This window comes from Giraffa tippelskirchi, chromosome 14 (assembly GCF_054371585.1).
Source record: "Giraffa tippelskirchi isolate mGirTip1 chromosome 14, T2T-mGirTip1v1.2.pri, whole genome shotgun sequence".
NCBI classification, from domain to species: domain Eukaryota; kingdom Metazoa; phylum Chordata; class Mammalia; order Artiodactyla; family Giraffidae; genus Giraffa; species Giraffa tippelskirchi.
Window position 1 is genome coordinate 46,132,020 of NC_137288.1, and position 18,986 is coordinate 46,151,005.

Consider the following 18,986-nt stretch of genomic DNA (forward strand, 5'->3'; position numbering starts at 1 on the left):
TCATTGTGGTTTTGATTTGCATTTCTCTAATAATGAGTGATGTTGAGCATCTTTTCATGTGTTTTTTAGCCATATGTATGTCTTCTTTGGAGAAACGTCTGTTTAGTTCTTTGGCCCACTTTTTGATTGGGTCATTTATTTTTCTGGAATTGAGCTGCAGGAGTTGCTTGTATATTTTTGAGATTAATTCTTTGTCTGTTGCTTCATTTGCTATTATTTTCTCCCATTCTGAAGGCTGTCTTTTCACCTTGCTTATAGTTTCCTTTGTTGTGAAGAAGCTTTTAATTTTAATTAGGTCCCATTTGTTTATTTTTGCTTTTATTTCCAATATTCTGGGAGGTGGGTCATAGAGGATCCTGCTGTGGTTTATGTCGGAGAGTGTTTTGCCTATGTTTTCCTCTAGGAGTTTTATAGTTTCTGGTCTTACGTTTAGATATTTAATTCATTTTGAGTTTATTTTTGTGTATGGTGTTAGAAAGTGTTCTAGTTTCATTCTTTTACAAGTGGTTGACCAGTTTTCCCAGCACCACTTGTTAAAGAGATTGTCTTTTCTCCATTGTATATTCTTTCCTCCTTTGTCAAAGATAAGATGTCCATAGGTGCGTGGATTTATCTCTGGGCATGAAAGCAAATATAATGGTCACACTAAATTAATATCTGAGAGACTTCTCTGGATGTCCAGTGGCTAAGACTTTGCACTCCCATTGCAGAGGGCCCAGGTTTAATCCCTGGTCAGGGAACTAGATCCCCTATGTTGCAACTAAGAATTCACATGCCCCAATGAAGATCAAAGATCCCACGTGCTGAAACTAAGACTAGGTGCAGCCAAATAAATTAAAAAACAACAACAACCCGCCCCCCCACCCCCCAACGGCAAATATCTTAAAGCCCATGAATTGCTGGCCTGAGGGAACAATGCTGGCTTGTATTTTCTAAAAAGGAAAGCCACATTCCACAACTACATTTAAACCTGTGGAAATGGAAATGTTAAAAAAAATAGAGAAAAAAAGAAACTGCCAATCTAGATATAAAGAGCGGATTAGGTGGCTTCTGTCTAATTAGTAAGGTTCTGATAAGAATGGACATTCCTCACTAGCATAATCACTATTATTTGGAATTCAGGAAGTGTTTACAGTGAATGAATAAATGACATGACTAAATGAACAAGATTCATTAAATGATGTTCAGCAGCTTTCACTATTTCTTGAGCTGGAGCAACTTGACTCTGAGTACCATGAAGACTGTATCATGACATTTGTTTCTTTATATTCCTTACCACACTTAGTTTAGTATTAGAGTTATTAGTTAATGTATTAGGGTTTTCCAGAGAAACAGAACCAATAGTATACACACACACACACACACATATATATATATACATTTGACCCCTGAAAAACATGAGTTTGAACTGTGCAAGTCCACTTGTATGCAAATTTTTTTTCATAAATACATTCTACAGTACTACATGGTGGGGCTTCCCAGGTGGCTCAGTGGAAAAGAATCCACCTGCAATGCAGGAGATGGAGGCAGACATGGGCTTGATCCTGGGTTGGGAAGATCCCCTGGAGAAGGAAATGGCAACCCACTCCAGTCTTCTGGAGAAGTCTGACAGGCTACAGTCCATAGGGTCACGAAGAGTTGGACACGACTGAAGTGACTTAGCACGCACACCATGCACATACTATATGGTGTGTGGCTGGTTAATTCTGTGGATTTGGAACTTCAGATACATAAGGCCAACTATGGGACTTGATCGTCCTTGGATTTTGCTATTCAAGGTGCGTTCTGGAATCAGTCCCCTGTAGATACTGAGGAATGACTGTATAAGAGGAGATTTATTACAGGAATTGGCTTACAAGGTATGGAGGCTTCGAATTCTCACAATCTGCTATCTGTAAGATGAAGAAAGTTGGTTTAACTCAATTTGAGTCCAAAGGCCTGAGAACCTGGAGCACTGATGTCTGAGGGCAGGAGAAGATGGATGTCTCAGCTCAAACAGAGAACAAATTTGCCTTGCCTCCTCCTTTTCTTCTATTCAGGCTCTCAGTGGATTAGATGATGCCCACCTGCAATGGTGAGGATGTCTTCTTTACTCAGTACACCCACTCAAATGCTAACTTCTTTCAGAGATACTCTCAGACATAACCCAGAAATAATATTTTACTAGCTATTAATATCTGGCATCCTTTAGCCCAGTCACACTGACACATTAAATTAGCCATTATAGGTCCCAATTTGGCTTTCCTGGTGGCTCAGTGGTAAAGAATCTGCCTGCAATGCAGGAGACCTGGGTTTGACCCCTGGGTTGGGAAGATACCCTGGAGAAGGAGATGGAAATCCCCTCCAGTGTTCTTGCCTGGGAGATCCCATGAACAGAGGAATTTTGCAGGCTACAGTCCAAGGAGTCACAAAATAATTGGACAAGACTGAGTGACTAAACAATAAGAAGGTTCCAATTTGTTAACCATATTTCAAAAAAGCAAAGCCACAACAGACAGTCATTCACCTGCCTCCTAATGATGAAAACTGTTAGGTTGGGAAATCTCCTGGGTATATTATCTCACAAGGTCTCAAGCTCAAATGGAGTAAGCAATTTTTTGTTGTTATTGTTTTTATTTAAAAAAACCCCCAAACTAGAGCTTCTCAGTATGACAGTTAACCCTTAACTAAATACAAGGAGGGAAAAATAGCATCTTTATCTTCTTTAATGGAGAGGTCAAAGCAGAGAAGAATATCTAATGTGTGGTGGCAGCATTTGCAGAAAACTCAAACTCCCTTCCTCTGCTGAAAATGTGCCAAGGTCAAAGCCACATCCAAACTTCCTTCAGAACATTCTTACTCTTCTGTATTTTTGACTCTTGAGATCTCAAGTCTCTTCTTCTACGTACCTCTATTCTTCTAGACTAGCATTTTTTAGAGTACATTCTTGGGCTCCTCTGAAGGCAATCCCTGTCCACAATAAAGTTTGGAAGCTACTGTCTTGGTTTATCCGATCCCCTATCTTCACTTCACTCCCCACCAGGCTTGGATTTCACTGATCGCCGTTGTAATGTCCTCAACTCTCTCCATCCTTCTGCAAGCTCATCCCACCTACCCAGTCAGTCTTTCACTCTAGGTGAATCCTTCTTCCAGTGTTGTGTTCTGCTCTCTGTTGTAGGAATACAGCTGGAAAAAACTATATGACCCGCCAGGTTGGTATTAATATGAACTCCAGCTTCCACGAAGCTCAGAATCCTTTCTTGTCCTTGATCAGCTTGTTTTCTTTTCCTCAACAGCAGCTATTTTAAAATGTAGTATTTTATTTAGAAATTCTATCCCTTTTCATTTGTCTCATTCTCAGCCAGCAGTATATTCATAGTTTTTCCCTTTTCAAAGAGAAAGTGGAGACCATCAGCAGAACGGCATTATCTCTGTTCTATTCCTGTCTTCCTTAAACCTTGTCTATGAGAGATCCTATCCAACCTCATAGGAAGCGGTCTCTCCCTTGCTGCTACTGCTAAGTCGCTTCAGTCGTGTCCGACTCTGTGTGACCCCATAGATGGCGGCCCACCAGGCTCCTCTGTCCCTGGGATTCTCCAGGCAAGAATACTGGAGTGGGTTGCCATTTCCTTCTCTGTGTCTCTCCCTTACCTTAACGTAATTCCTCCTATATCCTGGGTCTCATTCTCTCCCTCTTTTCTGTCTTTCGTATCCCTCTTCTACCGGCTCTTTCTCCTCTAGTTGCAAAAATATCGACAATCTAAAAAATACCTTCCCTCCTTTTCCCTATATCATGCTTTCCTGTCATCAGTTTCTTCTATCTTATCAATTCGCTTTGCTTCCTTAATCTATCATAACCTGGCTTCTGCTTCGAATGCAATTATTCTTAGTTTTATTTGAGAACTACTGAGCAACCTCAAAAAGTTAAAGTTACCCACAATTTCCAACACTTAAAAGAATATAAAATAGAGATTAATTGCTTTCCTTTCCACTCATCTAATACCCCCAAAATGGATTGGCTATATTTGAAAATTTAACCATTTGTCTCCTTTATATTGTGTTTTTATATTGTTTATGGGCTTATTTTATATAGAGAAACTTTAGATTTTTATGTGGTCAGTACTGTGCTTTTTTCTCTTTATGGATTCTGAGTTTCTTGTTTAGTAAGATCTACATCTCAGGGTTACAAAGAAGTTTCACCATTTAAAATATACTTATATAGTTTTTTCTCATTTACTTCCTTTTGCCTGAAATTTATTTTAGGATTCAACATTTTCTTCTGCATGGATACTGGCTTGTCCCAACATCAATATTTTTTCAAAGAATACTTCTTTACACACTGAATTGAAGTGCTGTTTTTTATTAAATGCTAAATGTCTGAATATACTTCCATTTGTTCTATAGTCTGGTCCACTGATCTACTCTCCTGTGCTGTTCCGGTACCATAATTATTTGTTTACACAAACCTCATGCAGGTAACAACTGGCAGGTTTGTCCTATAATCGCTATTCTTTTTCAGAATTTTCTTAGAAAATTTTTAGACATTTATTTTTCCTGGAGAATTTGAGAATTATTTTATGTAGTTCCAACCTTACCCTACCCTCATACCAAAAACAAAATCATATTCTGTATGATTATAATTGATATTACATTAAATTTGTGCATTAGCTTGAGGATGATAAGACTTTTTAATGCTGTTAATTCTTTCCATCTTCACGTCCTAGAATTATAATGTGTTTCTTCATTTATTCTGTATTTTCAGTAGGTCTTATACCTTTATTCTTAAATGTATTTCTAGGTTTTGTCACTATTTTGCATAGTTTCTTATTAAGCACCCCCTCACACCATTTTCTTTTTTAAGTGCTAATATAGAAATAATTTAATAAATTTATATATTTTTATCTTGTTGCTGTTGTTCAGTCGCTCAGTCATATCCCACTCTTTGCAACCCTCTGGACTGCAGCACACCAGGCTTCTTTATTCTTCACCATTTATATCTTATATCTAGCCAATTTACTAAATTCTCTAATTAGGGTCAATAGTCTTTTGTATTTTCCAGGCATGTGCCAAATCCTCTCCAAATAATTATTTTTGTTTTTTCCCCCAATATTTATTGATTTGTTTAATTTATTTTATCAAGTTTAGAAAGTATTCTTATTTTATATACTTATTAAGATCAGAAATAACTGTTCCAATATCTCAAAAATTTTTCTGGTCTGTACTTCTGTAACCATGTGTTTTCTCCTTTAATTTTTTAATGTAATTATTTTTCTAATATGTTTCTTAAAATCTGGACATCTTCATTCTCTGGAATAAGCTTCACTTAGCTGGAATAAGCTTCACTTAAAACTATTTCAACATATTACTAGATTTGACTTGTTGATATCTGGTTTCAGTTTCAGATTTTAATTTTTGTTAATTATAAGCATGCTAGTTTTCCTTATTGAAATAGCTTTATCAAGTTTTGGCATCAGTATTATGATAGAATTATAAAATGAATTAGGAAGACCTCTATATCCTCTCCCTCAACCATCCTCTGAAACAAAATAACATGGGAATGATCGTTCTTTGAATTTAGCAATAACTTGCAAACCTCCTGAATCTGGTGCCATTAAAAACAATTATTTATTTATTTTTGGCTGCTCTGTGTCTTCTGGTTGCATGCACACGGGCTTTCTCTACTTGTGGCGAGAGATGGATACTCTCTAGCTGTGGTACATGGGCTTCTCACGACAGTGGCTTCTTTTGTCAAGGAGCATGCGTCTTAGTTAATGCGAGAAATTCCTGGGCTCCTTTCGGGGGAAGGAGGGGAAGTGTTCTTCACTACTTGGATGTGGTGAGATCTGGGTTTTACAGCTCTCATTAGTTTCCCAGCAGGTAGGTCAGGTTCAAATCCTGGTACTGTTTATCTCTGACCACAGTCATCACACCAGTCAGCTTCACATTTCAGAAAGTTAACAGTAGTACGAGGTTTAATGCAGTCATGTGGTCTCCACCTAAAGAGAGATCCAACAATAATACTTTGTCTTGATGTAATGAAGAAAAGTCTCATCCTTTCCAAGTTAAGCTTGAGAGTGGGAATGAGGTACTTATAAGGGATAAGGAGAAATATAAAGAGAAAACCAGTTGGGACAGACTGGGTAAAAACTATTAATAGCAATTTTATAGCGCTTATTATGTGCCAGGCACTATTCTAAGTGCTTTGAAAATATTGATTTGTTTAATCCTCAACAATCCTATAAGGTTGTTATTTTAATTTTCATCTTATAGATAAGAAGACAGAGGCACAAGAGAGGTAGGTATGCAGTGACCAGGATAAAGAGGATTCAAACCCAGACTGCGTGTGTTCAGACTCCATGCTTTTAATCCCTATTTGGTGAAAAAATCCAAAACTAGGGCCATCCCTAGTGGTCTAGTGGTTAAGACTTGGCACTTTCACTGATGTGGTCCCAGGTTCAATCCCTGGTTGGGGAACCAAGATCCTGCAAGTCATGCAGTAAGGACAAAAAAAAAAAAAATCCTCAAAGACATCAAAAATCCTAAATCAAGACTGCAGTTGGGAAAAGAGACAAATACTGTGTATCCACAAGTCTCATAGCTACAGATTGGTTTTTATGCACAAATAATCCTTTTATTTCAAAGCAATGAAAAAAATTAAATTAATTGACTGGATTGGATGACTGGAAAATTTTTCAAAGGTTATGAGGGAACAAGGAACCACCTACTCTATTTTTGATCCTCAGTAGAGTCAGAGGAAGACTAGGACCTCTGGAATATGTGAACAGTTGCTTGTGAACTTTTCATGATTAGACTTTGGAGAAGGCGATGGCACCCCACGCCAGTACTCTTGCCTGGAAAATCCCATGGACGGAGGAGCCTGGTAGGCTGCAGTCCATGGGGTCGCAAAGAGTCGGACACGACTGAGTGACTTCACTTTCACGCACTGGAGAAGGAAATGGCAGCCCACTCCAGTGTTCTTGCCTGGAGAATCCCAGGGACGGGGGAGCCTGGTGGGCTGCCATCTATGGGGTTGCACAGAGTTGGACATGACTGAAGGACTTAGCAGCAGCAGCAGCATGATTAGACTTATTCTTGATCTTACACTAAAGAATAAGGAAAGGAAACATGGTACGAGGTCATAAAATCTTTCGGGCTCAGTGGTTGGTTTGTGAGTGCATCTTGTTTCATCAGTTTCCTGACCTTTCGTGTGTAGGTGAAGCAGTCACACAGAAGTGATTATAAAAGTGAAAAAAGTGCAAGTAGCAACTTACACAATGTTTAATGGTTTTATCCTGGTTTTGGCTAATCTAGGTCCTTTGCTAATATAGGTCCATATAAATTTTAGAATATGCTTGTCTGTCTCTACAAGAGACTCTACTGAGATTTTGATATGAATTGTGCTAAGGTTATACATCAATTTGGGGAGAACTGACACTCTTATTATTTTGAATTTTCCAACCTACAAACTCTCCAATTATACTGATCTTCTTTGATGTCTTTCATTATTATATACATAATTAAAGCATACAGATCCTGTACATGTTTTGTTTCATTTTCTTTGGTACAATTTAAAATGATATCCTATTTTTAATTTTGGTTTATATATGTTCATAGCTTTATAAAGAAATACACAAAAAAAGAATTTTTGCATTGATCTTATAATCTGGAACCTGGCTGAACTTATCTTTTGGAGATTAAAAAATCTTTTCTTATTGTGACAAAAAGCATATAATATGAGATCTACCCTCTTAACAAAATTGTAAGTGTACAGTGTAGTATTGTTTGAGCTTCTCAGGTGGCTCAGACAGTAAAGAATCTGCCTATAATGCAGGAGATCCAGGTTCGATTCCTGGGTCAAGAAGATCTCCTGCAGAAGGGAATGGCAACCCACTCCAGTATTCTTGCCTGGAGAATCCCATGGACAGAGGAGCCTAGTGGGCTACTGTCCATGGGGTTCACAAAGAGTCGGAAACGACTGAGCAACTTTCACTCACTCACTCACAGTATCGGTTATGATAGTCCCAATGTTTTAGAGCAGCTCTCTAGAACTTTTGACATTGAAAGACAGAAATTTTCATACAGTAACTCCCCATTCTCCTTCCTCTGGTCCCTGGCGATCGCAAGTCTACCCTTTGTTTCTATGAGTCTCTTTTCTTGGGTACAGCTGACTATAAGAAAGCTCTCACTTAACTAGGCTAGATAGCAACCCCTTCCTCCTCACCTTCCGGTAGAAGAGCCTAGGGTTTTTAAAGTATAGAGTCCATTTGCTTCTCCTTTTCTTCTAGTTGTTCCTCTTGTGGTTTGAGGGAGATCAAGTTTTCATGCTTCTGATTATTAGTTCTGCAGTTCTGAGAGTGAATATGGTGTCAAGTAGCAGGGGCAGGGATTTTCTGAGAGGACAGAGAAGGTGAGTGGTGGTGAAGTATGTTCACATAATAAGAAAATAATCTCCAACAAAACTAAGGAAATGAGGGTTCTAGGTTTCACGGCACAGCCCAGGCCCCAGCTCTCGTTAGAAGATACGCTACATAAAGTCAAGCAGGATGTCATGGTGCGTTTGCTGCTTTCATTGAATGCATCGTGATGGAAATTCAAGTATTCAAGATAGCTTGTCTGAAAACTTTGTAGATAAATTCCCCATTTAGTCTCTGAGACTTCTGTCTTTGTGGATCTTCGTATTCTTTGGTCTGACTCAAAGGTCCTTAGATTTGTGTTCAGGGCTCCTGAGTTGGGTTCGTTGTCAGCTCATCATTTTTCTGAAAGGTCCAAGTATGGCATTACTTCACCCTGCAGTCCCCACAAGGTCTGGGCAATATTCTTGGAAACATGAGTATGATCTCACCCAGTTGGAAGAAGGGCCACATAATAAAATTGTGGTCCCTTTCTCAGACCATTGCAGATTACTAAAATATATTGCTTCTGGACCTTTTGGCTAAGATCCCATGCAGAACAACTAACATAGTAGCTTTCTGTCAGCTTTACCACACTCAAGGCTATATTTTATGACAGCTGAAAGAAATCTTGTGCCTTGCGGGGGCCCAGAGTCCCTTTGTGATAGCTGAGTTTGTCCAAAAAGGCTGGATCATAGACTGTCCAGTCCAATAATCCACTTAATGCTGGAGTCCTCACTGTGATGTTTGCTAATATTCCTAGCTGGGGTTGTCCAGCCTGAACTTGAGCACCACCACTGAAGAGCAGGGGACTCAGAGGCAACCCATTTCATCCTTGCCTTACTATTGGTCTGAGGACAAAAAAGTCCTTTCCTTTGCACTGAAATGTGTCTTCCTAAAATGTAGGCTCATTAATCTTAGTTCTTTCCTTATGGGTCTACGCACAGTAAGTTGGATCATTTTTTTTTTTTAAATTATTTATTTTAATTGAAGGATAATTGCTTTACAATATTGTGTTGGTTTCTGCCATACATCAACACATAGAATCCCTTTTTAACTGTTTGATGATACCTACTGTTGGTTCCCCAAGTCCTATCTTTAGGTTAAATAACCTAGTCCCTGAAAACATTCTCTTGGAATGTGAATTCAGGCTTTTTTTTTTAACCAAGCATATCCCAAACATACTCTAATATGTGCACAGACTTGAATTCAGTACTGAGCTATCTACTTTCTCATTCTCGATATTCTGTATTCATGAGTGCACCATAAACAGCCATTAGATTTCTTGTGGAATCATATAACACTGTCAACACATATTGATTTTATTATTAAAAAATTCCCAAATCTCTTCCACACAAAGACTCATAGTCACTTGCATAGTTCATTTTTGAATCCAAATATAGGATTTTGTATTCATTCATTCTAATTTTATTTGTTATATTTGGGTCATTGTTTAAGTCTCTCATGCTCTTTCTGAGCCGTCATTCTTTTATCAGTGATATTTGCTGTCCTTTCTGGATTTTTATCATCTGCAAATTTGTTGAGCATCACTTCTATAGTCGCACCTTATTCACTGGTATCAGCAGAGCAGAGCCAGGGACAGAGGGCAAGTGAAAATTAAAACTGCAGTCCAGTAGTGAAATAAGTTTTCTATTTACTCTGCTAATAATGAGTGATGGGTCTAAACAATAGAGTAGTATTACATAAGCGAATCTTGTCTGGTGGAAAAATCGTGTCTCAGTAACCTATACCCCTTAGGATATGGCTTCTTAATTTAAAAAAGAAATCAGAAATTAAAGGCAGTCTTTCAGAAGTAAAATAATTTGTTGGCATATAAAACTTATAAAAAGATAGCCCGAGATTTTCTTTGAGGCTCTGGTCACTTTCTCCAAACTTTGATTGTTATTTTATTTAAGAAATAAAATCAAAACCAAACAAAAACCTTAGTGCAGAGTAAGCTTTTCAAAGTTGAGTTTCTAGATCATCTGGTTCAGTTAATTTGTGGCTAAAGATGTGGTTTTGTTTAAGCAACCCCACATGCAGGCTTTCAACCCTCCCCTTAAAATTAATTTCCATAGTCCTTAACAGTGACAGAAAGAAGTATGTGAAAGATGGGAAAGAACTCAACTTCAGTTGGTACCTTTAATAAAGAGAAAGATTATAGCTTCAGGAGATGCATTTGAAGGATGAGCTGAATTTTCCAATTAAAAATGGGTGTAGCATGACTGTCCGTGTCAGAGATTTCCAGGTAAGTTCAAGAGGAAAATAACTGAAGCTGAATTCCATAGGGAAGTAATAGCTCCTTTCTGATTAATGACTGTGGGCAACACATCCAGGACAGATTGCTGCCTGACAGTCCAACTTAAAAAAAAAACAAAAAAAAACTCCTTTCATCAGTTGGATATTTAAACCCACTTTAACTTAGTCTAATTAATGAGATCCATGCCAGTATGGGTGATCAGTAATGGGACCATTGTACTTTATTTTCCTTTTGTTTATGCAGCGTCATAGCTACATTTTTGGCCATATTTTATGATATTGTAACCTGGACAGCAAACAAATTCCTGGTCAAATTGTTGTGTGTTGCTTATAAAATAATTTTGGAATCTGGTGTGTTTTAACTTCCAATCCACCTCTGCATGTACACACACACACACACACACACACACACACACACACACACACACACAGACATGCGCATGCGCACCATCTATCTCTTTCAGACAGTCACAAATACCTTTTTCTGGCACAAATATTGTAATTAAAATTTATCTGTAACTGAGCATTATATTTGTGAAGCACCATCTATCCTTGAAGATGTTTTTTTACTTATAAGGCTTGGATTGCCTGTGAGATGGGTCAAAATAATCCTTACCCTGAAACATACTCTCTGCTTTAACAACGGTGAACTCCTTGCAGATCTCCAAATATGTTAGGATATAACTGCTTCCAAAGCTTTGCCTATACTCTTCCCATTGACTGGAATGTCCCCTTTTCTGGCTCAGTAATTTTTATGCATCAAAATGAGGCTGAGAACTTCTCTTCGATTCCTAGCACTTATTCAAATGCTCTCATGCTTATCTTCTACACATCAGGTATCACACTGTATTACTTTTCTTCCATTGTCTTTTCTAAACACTGTTTACCTATAGATTTTGCCATATATAATACGTGCTACTAGTATCTGAGACATAATAGATGTTCAACAAGTAAAATAAATATTTCTTTTAAAAGAGGAGGCCTTTCAGGAATTCCCTGGCAGTCCAGAGGTTAGGACTCTGATTTCACTGCCAAGGGCCTGGGTTCAGTCCCTGGTCAGGGAATTAAGATCCCACAAGCTGCGTGGCACAGCCAGGGGAAAAAAAGAGGGGGCCTTTCTTATCGTCCTGACTAGAAAATGTGCTGGTACTGTATATTCTCATCAAACACTGAACCTCTGCTTTGCAAGACATTTTTGTAAGTAAGTACTTACTTGTGCAGTTGTTTAATATCTATTCCTCCCCTAGATTATAAGCTCAATAAGGACAAGGACCACTTTTTTCCCCACTGTTTCCACCTTTTCCCCCGTCCCAGCACAAGGCATTTTCTCAGTAAGTACTTGTTGAGTGAACCATTGATTTAATGAGTAGATCTCTATGAGAGACGTTGATGGGGGAAGCCTTGCCCTTAGGTTTTAGTTTAATGTCAGGTGTTGCTAAGGGGAAATGTACTAGGAAAAGAGTAAAAATGTAAAAAGAGTAAAAATGTACTAGGGTTTCTTGAAAACTAACTGGAATGCTAAAAGGTAGAGTGAGAAGAAGGCAGCAAGGGTGAAGATGGAGCGAGGAAAGACAGGGGCCCAGTAAAAGCAGAGTAGTATGAGGAGAAGGGTTTGTACCCTAAGTCGTGGCTGTGGGTCACTGAGATGAAGACTACAGGAAAGTGTGAAGCAGGTGGGATGGACGTGATGGGGGTTTACCTAACCTTGGGGTTGCAAATAGGGCTTTGGTTTAAAGACTTTTTTAATGGTCTTAACAACTCCCTTCCATAGGCAGCATGATATTATAGAAGGAATTTCAACTTTGTTATTAGACAAATATAGTTGCAGAATGCAGCTACAACACTTACTAGCTGTTTGACTGACTAAGGCATTTGACATTTCTGAGTCTCAGTTTTCTCGTTTGTAAGAAGAGGACATTCATATTTACCTTGAAGAATTGTGTGTTGGGAAATGAGATTATGTTTATAACCGTCTAACTCAGTCCCTGACTCATAGCAATTACTATACAAATGGTAGAAGTTTTAATATTAACCAGACTTAACCTATATAGAACTTCTAAATGGTTCTGTCCTTGGCCTCAAATTCAGTATTTTTAATAAATGAGTTGAAGCTTTCTTATCAAATTTAAAGATGACACAAAACTGACAAAAACAGCTAGTTTGTTGGCTGACAGGCAAAGGAGCCATAAACATCTTAATAACTGGGAAGAACAGGCTGAAATCAACATGATAAAATTAATGGGGACAAATTTAGCCTTTTGCTTTTGTGCTTAAAGAATCAGCTGAAATCAGAACAAGGGAGACCTCACTTAAGAGCTTACAAGAGAAAGGCCCAAGGGTGTTAGCTGACTGTCAGATTAACATAAGCCAACTGGATGAAGGCTGCCAAAAAGCTAATGTGATCTGAGGCCATGTGATGGAAACAGAGCATCCAGAAGAAATGAGGTGATCGTCCAAGTGTCCTCACACTGGGCGGACAACGTCAAGGAATTGTGCTCAGTTCTTGGCCTGAGCTCTAAAAGAGATAGATCTAGAAGAAGGTTAACAAGAGGGCCAAAGCCCTGGAAATCATGTCACATGAGCAATGGTCAAAGGCAAAGAGGATGTTTAGTCTGGAAAAGAAGAGACTGGAATGGTACAGGGCTGGGGGTAGAGAGTGAGTGGCATGGAGCAGGCTGCAGCCTTCAAATATTTGAAGGGCTTTCATTTGGACGAGGAATAGACTTGCTCTGCAACGATTCACAGGATGAAAGAAATATGATTGGAAATTGGAAGAGAGGAAAATTTTGGTCGACATATGTCAAAGTACACTCATTGTAGCCATACTTGCTATCATTTATAAACCCTCACCATGTGCAAGGCACTCTACTAAGCTTTTCTGATATATTACTCTTCTTATATAGTTCTTGTTTAATGCTTAGACTCTGTCAGGTGATATTATTATCCCCATTTTATAGGTGATGAAACTGAGGCTTAGAATGAAGAACTGATTTGCCTAAAGCTCTGCAACAGGTTAAACAGTGAACCTGGGACTCTAACTCAAGTCCCTTATGACTAGAAAGCCTGAGGTTTTTAGCCCTAGGTCATATTTCACCTAGAGTTTCCTAGGGTATAGGACTTTCAGTGCTACAACTAGGACAGTCCCGGGCAAACCAGAATTACTGGTCGCTCTGATTGCATAGTGTGTTTCTCCACACCCCCATGGTAGAGAAAAACTTTGCTTCCTAGAAAGCTGGGGTTATAGCTCAGTGCCTGGCTTTGGCTCGAGTTTCAAAAGTGGTTCCAGAAACATGTCACTGCTTAAGTATGGAAATGGTCCATCCTAAGTGGCAATGAGCGTCCAGTTTCTGGATGTAATCAGACCCAGGCTAGATGCCACCCGATGGCATTGCTGAGGATGAGAATTCTGTTGGGCTAGTTGTCAGTAAAGCTCATTTCTACAGTCTCTTCTACCATCTCTCATCACTATGTGATTCAGACAGAGAGGGTTCCTTCCTTGAACCCTGAGGAGGTCCCTTTTATCCAGAATCAAGAACACGCCTGTGGGGCTGATTTGAGATGGTGTCTCAGGAAGCCTGGAACATGGACCCCTTCTTCCTTCCCATGTCATTGCCCCCTGCTAAATGTAGCCAAGGACATGTGTATAAATACTCTGAGATCTTTGCCTTGGAGCACACATGCTTTGGATTTTCAACCCAAGGCTCTTCCAAGAAAGATCCAGACGCCAATTCATTTTGTATAGGTCATTGATGTGTTTATGTGTTTAAAAATCATTTCAAAAAGGAGAAACAAAACAGGTCTCAGTCCATCCTTTGGAATGCACTCATCAGTGAAAAATCATTTCATTGGTAGTGTTTAAAGGCCTCAAGGGTGAATGTGTGGGAGCCTGTTAGTATTCCAAGAAAGATTTTAAAAACTTTCTTAGACCCTTGAAGTTAGTCCCATGACTGGGTAATGTTGCCTTGGAAAAGTCTTTTTTTTTTTCTTACAGCCTGCAACTGGTGTAAAACTGATGTAGCATAAGTAAACTGACATCACAAGACCTCTGCCCACTTAAGTTAGGACATCCTTAGTGACTCTTTGCTACCTCTCCTGGACAGTCTGTGGGCAATGAGATTACAGCTTCCCCAGGAAGCCTTGGCATTTGGTGAGGTTCTCTTCCCAAATAAAGGAGATGCCATCTCATCTGTGACAGTTTTGTGTGTGCAACAGGCAAACGCAAGTGACCAACACAGGGAATTCTCCATGGGGAAAACTGAAAACAGAGCAAAATTAAAAAAAAAACCATAGCCAACCTACAAAATCCACCTTTGATCCCCTCTGTGTTCTTCTATGTATACGTTCTCCAAGAGGGCCCAGCGATAAACACGAGTCATTTTTCATGTAGATCTAACACTGCCCATGTGTGGGTCCTTGAATATTTCAAATGTTGCTGGTTTCTTTACTAACAGCCATTGTTACTGAAGATCCATACGGAGAGAAGCACTGTACCAAATGTTTTACATTATTATTTTATTTATCCCCTCAAAGCAAAACTGAGGTAGGAAAGAATGTCCCCCTTTTGTAAGTGAGGACAGTGAACCTCAGAGAGGTTAAACCTCTTGTCTGAAGTCACACAGCTGGTAAGTGGAAGAGCTGGGATTTGAACCTGGTTCTATCCAAAGCCTATTTTCATTATGCTATTCCACTTCACTCAGGCCCGAATCTGACCTGCCCAAAGCCGATGTGGCCATATAGGGAAGACAAACAAACAAGTGAGAGATCCCTGAAAGCTTCTTCCCTTTGTGAAGTCCCCATTCATCCACTGGGATGTCTCCTGTGGTGTACGTATGTGACACATGACCAGTCAGGCCGTGTGTGGGAGCCAGTGCTAATCTGAACAGGCAATATGAGTAAAGTTTAATTATTTTTTTATGGATAAATATTCCTAAGGTTTTCTTAAGGAGGATTTGAGAAGAATTTCTCTGCCAGCTCTCATCCCCCATTGGTCAAGTCTTGCCCCCAGGGGTATTAATGTCCCTGCTTTTATAGCTTAGGTGTGTGTGGCATTAATCAAATCCGTTGATGTCTTACCCCTCAGTGACATCACAGAGGCTGCAGGGTAGGAGGAAAGAGGTAATTGTCAGGGCTGAGGCTTGATAAATAGGACCAACAAAGGCTGAAACCGATTCCATTTAATAATTTCGCGCATGCGTGCTCAGTTACTCAGTTTTGTCCAACACTTTGCGACCCTGTGGACTGTAGCCTGCCAGGCTCCTCTGTCCGTGGGATTCTCCAGGCAAGGATACTGGAATGGGTGCCCACTTCCTTCTCCAGAGGATCTTTCTGAACCAGGGATCAAACCCGGGTCTTCCGCATTGCAGGCGGATTCTTTACCCACTGAGCCACCTGGGAAGCCCTTAATAATTTCATGCAGCATTTAATTAAGACTTCTAGCTATCAAGCAGCAGGATGGAGCCCACCTACAGTACAGACTGCTCCCCAGGGCCCTGGACTCAACTGAACAAGTTCTACAAACCTTCAGGGTCTACTTCAGAAAGGCAGGCAGCTTTCTCCTGAAGTCTCTGTACTGACCTTTCCACTTGGCCCAAGGCGTTAATCCAGGAGCAGCCTGGGTGTACTTGGATTGCACAGGCTCTGCCTTGGCCTGTGGCCAGTGAGATGAGGCTGACTTGAATGCCTGGTGTCACCGATCTCTTCAGCTAAAGTCAGGAACAAATTTCTTAAGAACTTTTCTAATTGAATAACTCCATCTGGAGGGATAAACACCCACAGAATAAACAATGAGTCAGTTATCCTTCAGGAGACTTTCCCCAAGTAACTGAGGGTGATTGCCTTTCAGAGAAATCTCACAGATGTCTGAAGACTACATGATCTGGTGGTTCTACTGGTTGTTCCTCAAATCTTTGAAGGTGCATATGAACAAGCATAGGGTGATGTTGCTGTGGTCTTGGGGAGCATACAGATGAATGTCTAGTGTCATCACTGGTACAGTCCTGGGGATACATAGAAGGCTCTGGAAGGAGTATTGTTTATAGTTATTAGTATCCCCAAGTGGGACCTACATCAGCAGGGGACACAGATTGACAGTGTCTTCAATGTGCCCTCTCAGCAGGCTGGTAAGCATTAGAACATTCAACTCATGTCAGGTAGCTGAGTCTAATCCTCACCTTTGGAGAGATCACCTGTGAGCAATCTTTCTGACCTGTCCTATTCATCCACACCACCGATTGGGTGGTATTTGTCTGTCCCCCATAGAATAATTGGGGCTTCCCTCGTGGTTCAGCTGGTAAAGTAACCTCCTGCAATGCGGAAGACCTGGGTTCGATCCCTAGGTTGGGAAGATCCCCTGGAGAAGGGAACGACTACCCACTCCAGTATTCTGGCCTGGAGAATTCCATGGACTGTATAGTCCATGGGGTGCAAAGAGTTGGACACGACTGAGCGGCTTTCACTTCATTTCATAGAATAATTGAGTAATGGCGATGGGAATAGGGCTGGGGAGAGACATCCAGAAGTGTTGATAAGTATTTTATGCAGGAGGTGCAGGAGCTGAGGCTAAGCCCCTAGTGTTTACAATTGACTGCTCAGGAAGGTTGAGAGCAATGGCAGTTTAACCGTGGTTAGATCCACCTGGTAGAAGATACCAGATCCAGCTTAAATTTAAGTTAAATTTAAGGCTTTTGCAATGGTTTAAATCTAAGTTAAATTTAAAGCTCTTACAATAGTTTGGGAGAGCTGCAGAAGAGAGAGTTTTCCTTTCCTGACATAGACAGGTTCCTCTCCACCAAATAACTCCCCCAAAGTCACTTTGGTGCCTAAAAATTCAACATCAGTGATCTGGTATTTTGTGTATTGCCTTATCTATAAACAACTGTAGACAAATTAATACACTGTTAGCCAACCAGCCCTCTCCTGAGTCATGCATCTGCAGGGCCATAGTATAATGGAAGAAAATTGAATTGAATCAGGGTACTGATTTCTCTTGGTACATTCTAATATTAAAATGGCAACATTTTCTTGATGGGATAGTCTAATTCCTTAAAAAACTCCTATTAATTCTTATTAATTTACTTAGGAAATATATGAATAGTTAAAAAATAAGTACAAAATATATTCAGTGCAAAGTCTTTCTTTCACTTCGATTCCTTAATCTCCATTTTTCTTTCCTAAAGGCAACTTTTACCAGTTATTTATACCGTTTGTGCTGTGCTAAGTTGCTTCAGTCATGTCTGACTCTTTGCTACCCTGTGGACTGTAGCTTGCCAGGCTCCTGTGTCCATGGGATTCTTCATGCAAGAATACTGGAATGGATTGGCATGCCCTCTTCCAGCGAATCTTCCCAACCTAGGGATTGAACCTGCGTCTCCTGCATTGGCAGGCAGATTCTTTACCACCAGTGCCACCTGGAAAACCCCCTTTTATTACAGAAGACAGTTAAAATTTCTGAGCCTTACCTTTAAGGCACTGTCAGTCAGCCCTGGAGGTTTTTAAGAAGTTGTTTCTCTGCTCGTGGCCCCCCTGTACTCAGCTCTTTGAGACTGGGAGACTCTGAGGGTTACACTTCTGCTTTGCCAGTTGGGTTCCTCGGAGAAGGCAATGGCAACCCACTCCAGTACTCTTGCCTGGACCATGGACGGAGGAGCCTTGTAGGCGGCAGTCCATGGGGTCGCTAGGAGTCGGACACAACCGAGCAACTTCACTTTCACTTTTCACTTTCATGCATTGGAGAAGGAAATGGCAACCCACTCCTGTACTCTTGCCTGAAGAATCCCAGGGACGGGGGAGCCCGGTGGGCTGCCGTCTATGGGGTCGCACAGAGTCGGACACAACTGAAGCGACTTAGCAGCAGCAGCAGCAGTTGGGTTCCTGCTGACCCTGCCAATAGGGGGCACTAGAGGGAGACTGGAGTGTTGATGGGGAGAAGGGACTTGCTGCTTCCTTTCTTGATTCCTGTGTGTGCATGGCGCCTATGAGTATAGTTTCAGCCTTATTTTTCACTTCTGCTGCCACAGTACCTTCTTGTAGAAGCAACTGAATCCAGTTTGTCATTTTCCTCACACTTGGAGAATCAGCCTCCTTGAGCCCCTTCAGAGACTCCAGTCTCAGCCTCTTCTCAGAGACTGGGGTCCCGGCATGTGGGTCCCTTCCTCTAAGTTTCTACATTTTAATTATCTCTTTTCTTTTTGTCCCCTATGCCTAGAGGTGATGGCTGTTTCCCACAGTTACTACCTCAGTGGTACCCTAGAGTTCTCTTTCCTCAGTTAACAACTTTGTACTTAGTTAACAGTTCTTTGTATTAAATTCTCTCTGTTAAAATAATTGGTGTGGTTTCTGTCAGCTGATGGAACCCCCAAT

General features: G+C 40.3%; 1 long non-coding RNA gene and 1 other non-coding gene across 2 annotated transcripts in view; both read left to right on the forward strand.

Moving 5' to 3' along the window:
• Positions 1-18,986, forward strand: part of LOC145534876 (uncharacterized) — a 55,082-nt gene that overhangs the window by 21,358 nt on the left and 14,738 nt on the right. The window lies entirely within an intron of this gene.
• Positions 6,381-6,453, forward strand: TRNAE-UUC (transfer RNA glutamic acid (anticodon UUC)). The gene has a single exon. It is a non-coding gene; the product is annotated as a tRNA-Glu (tRNA).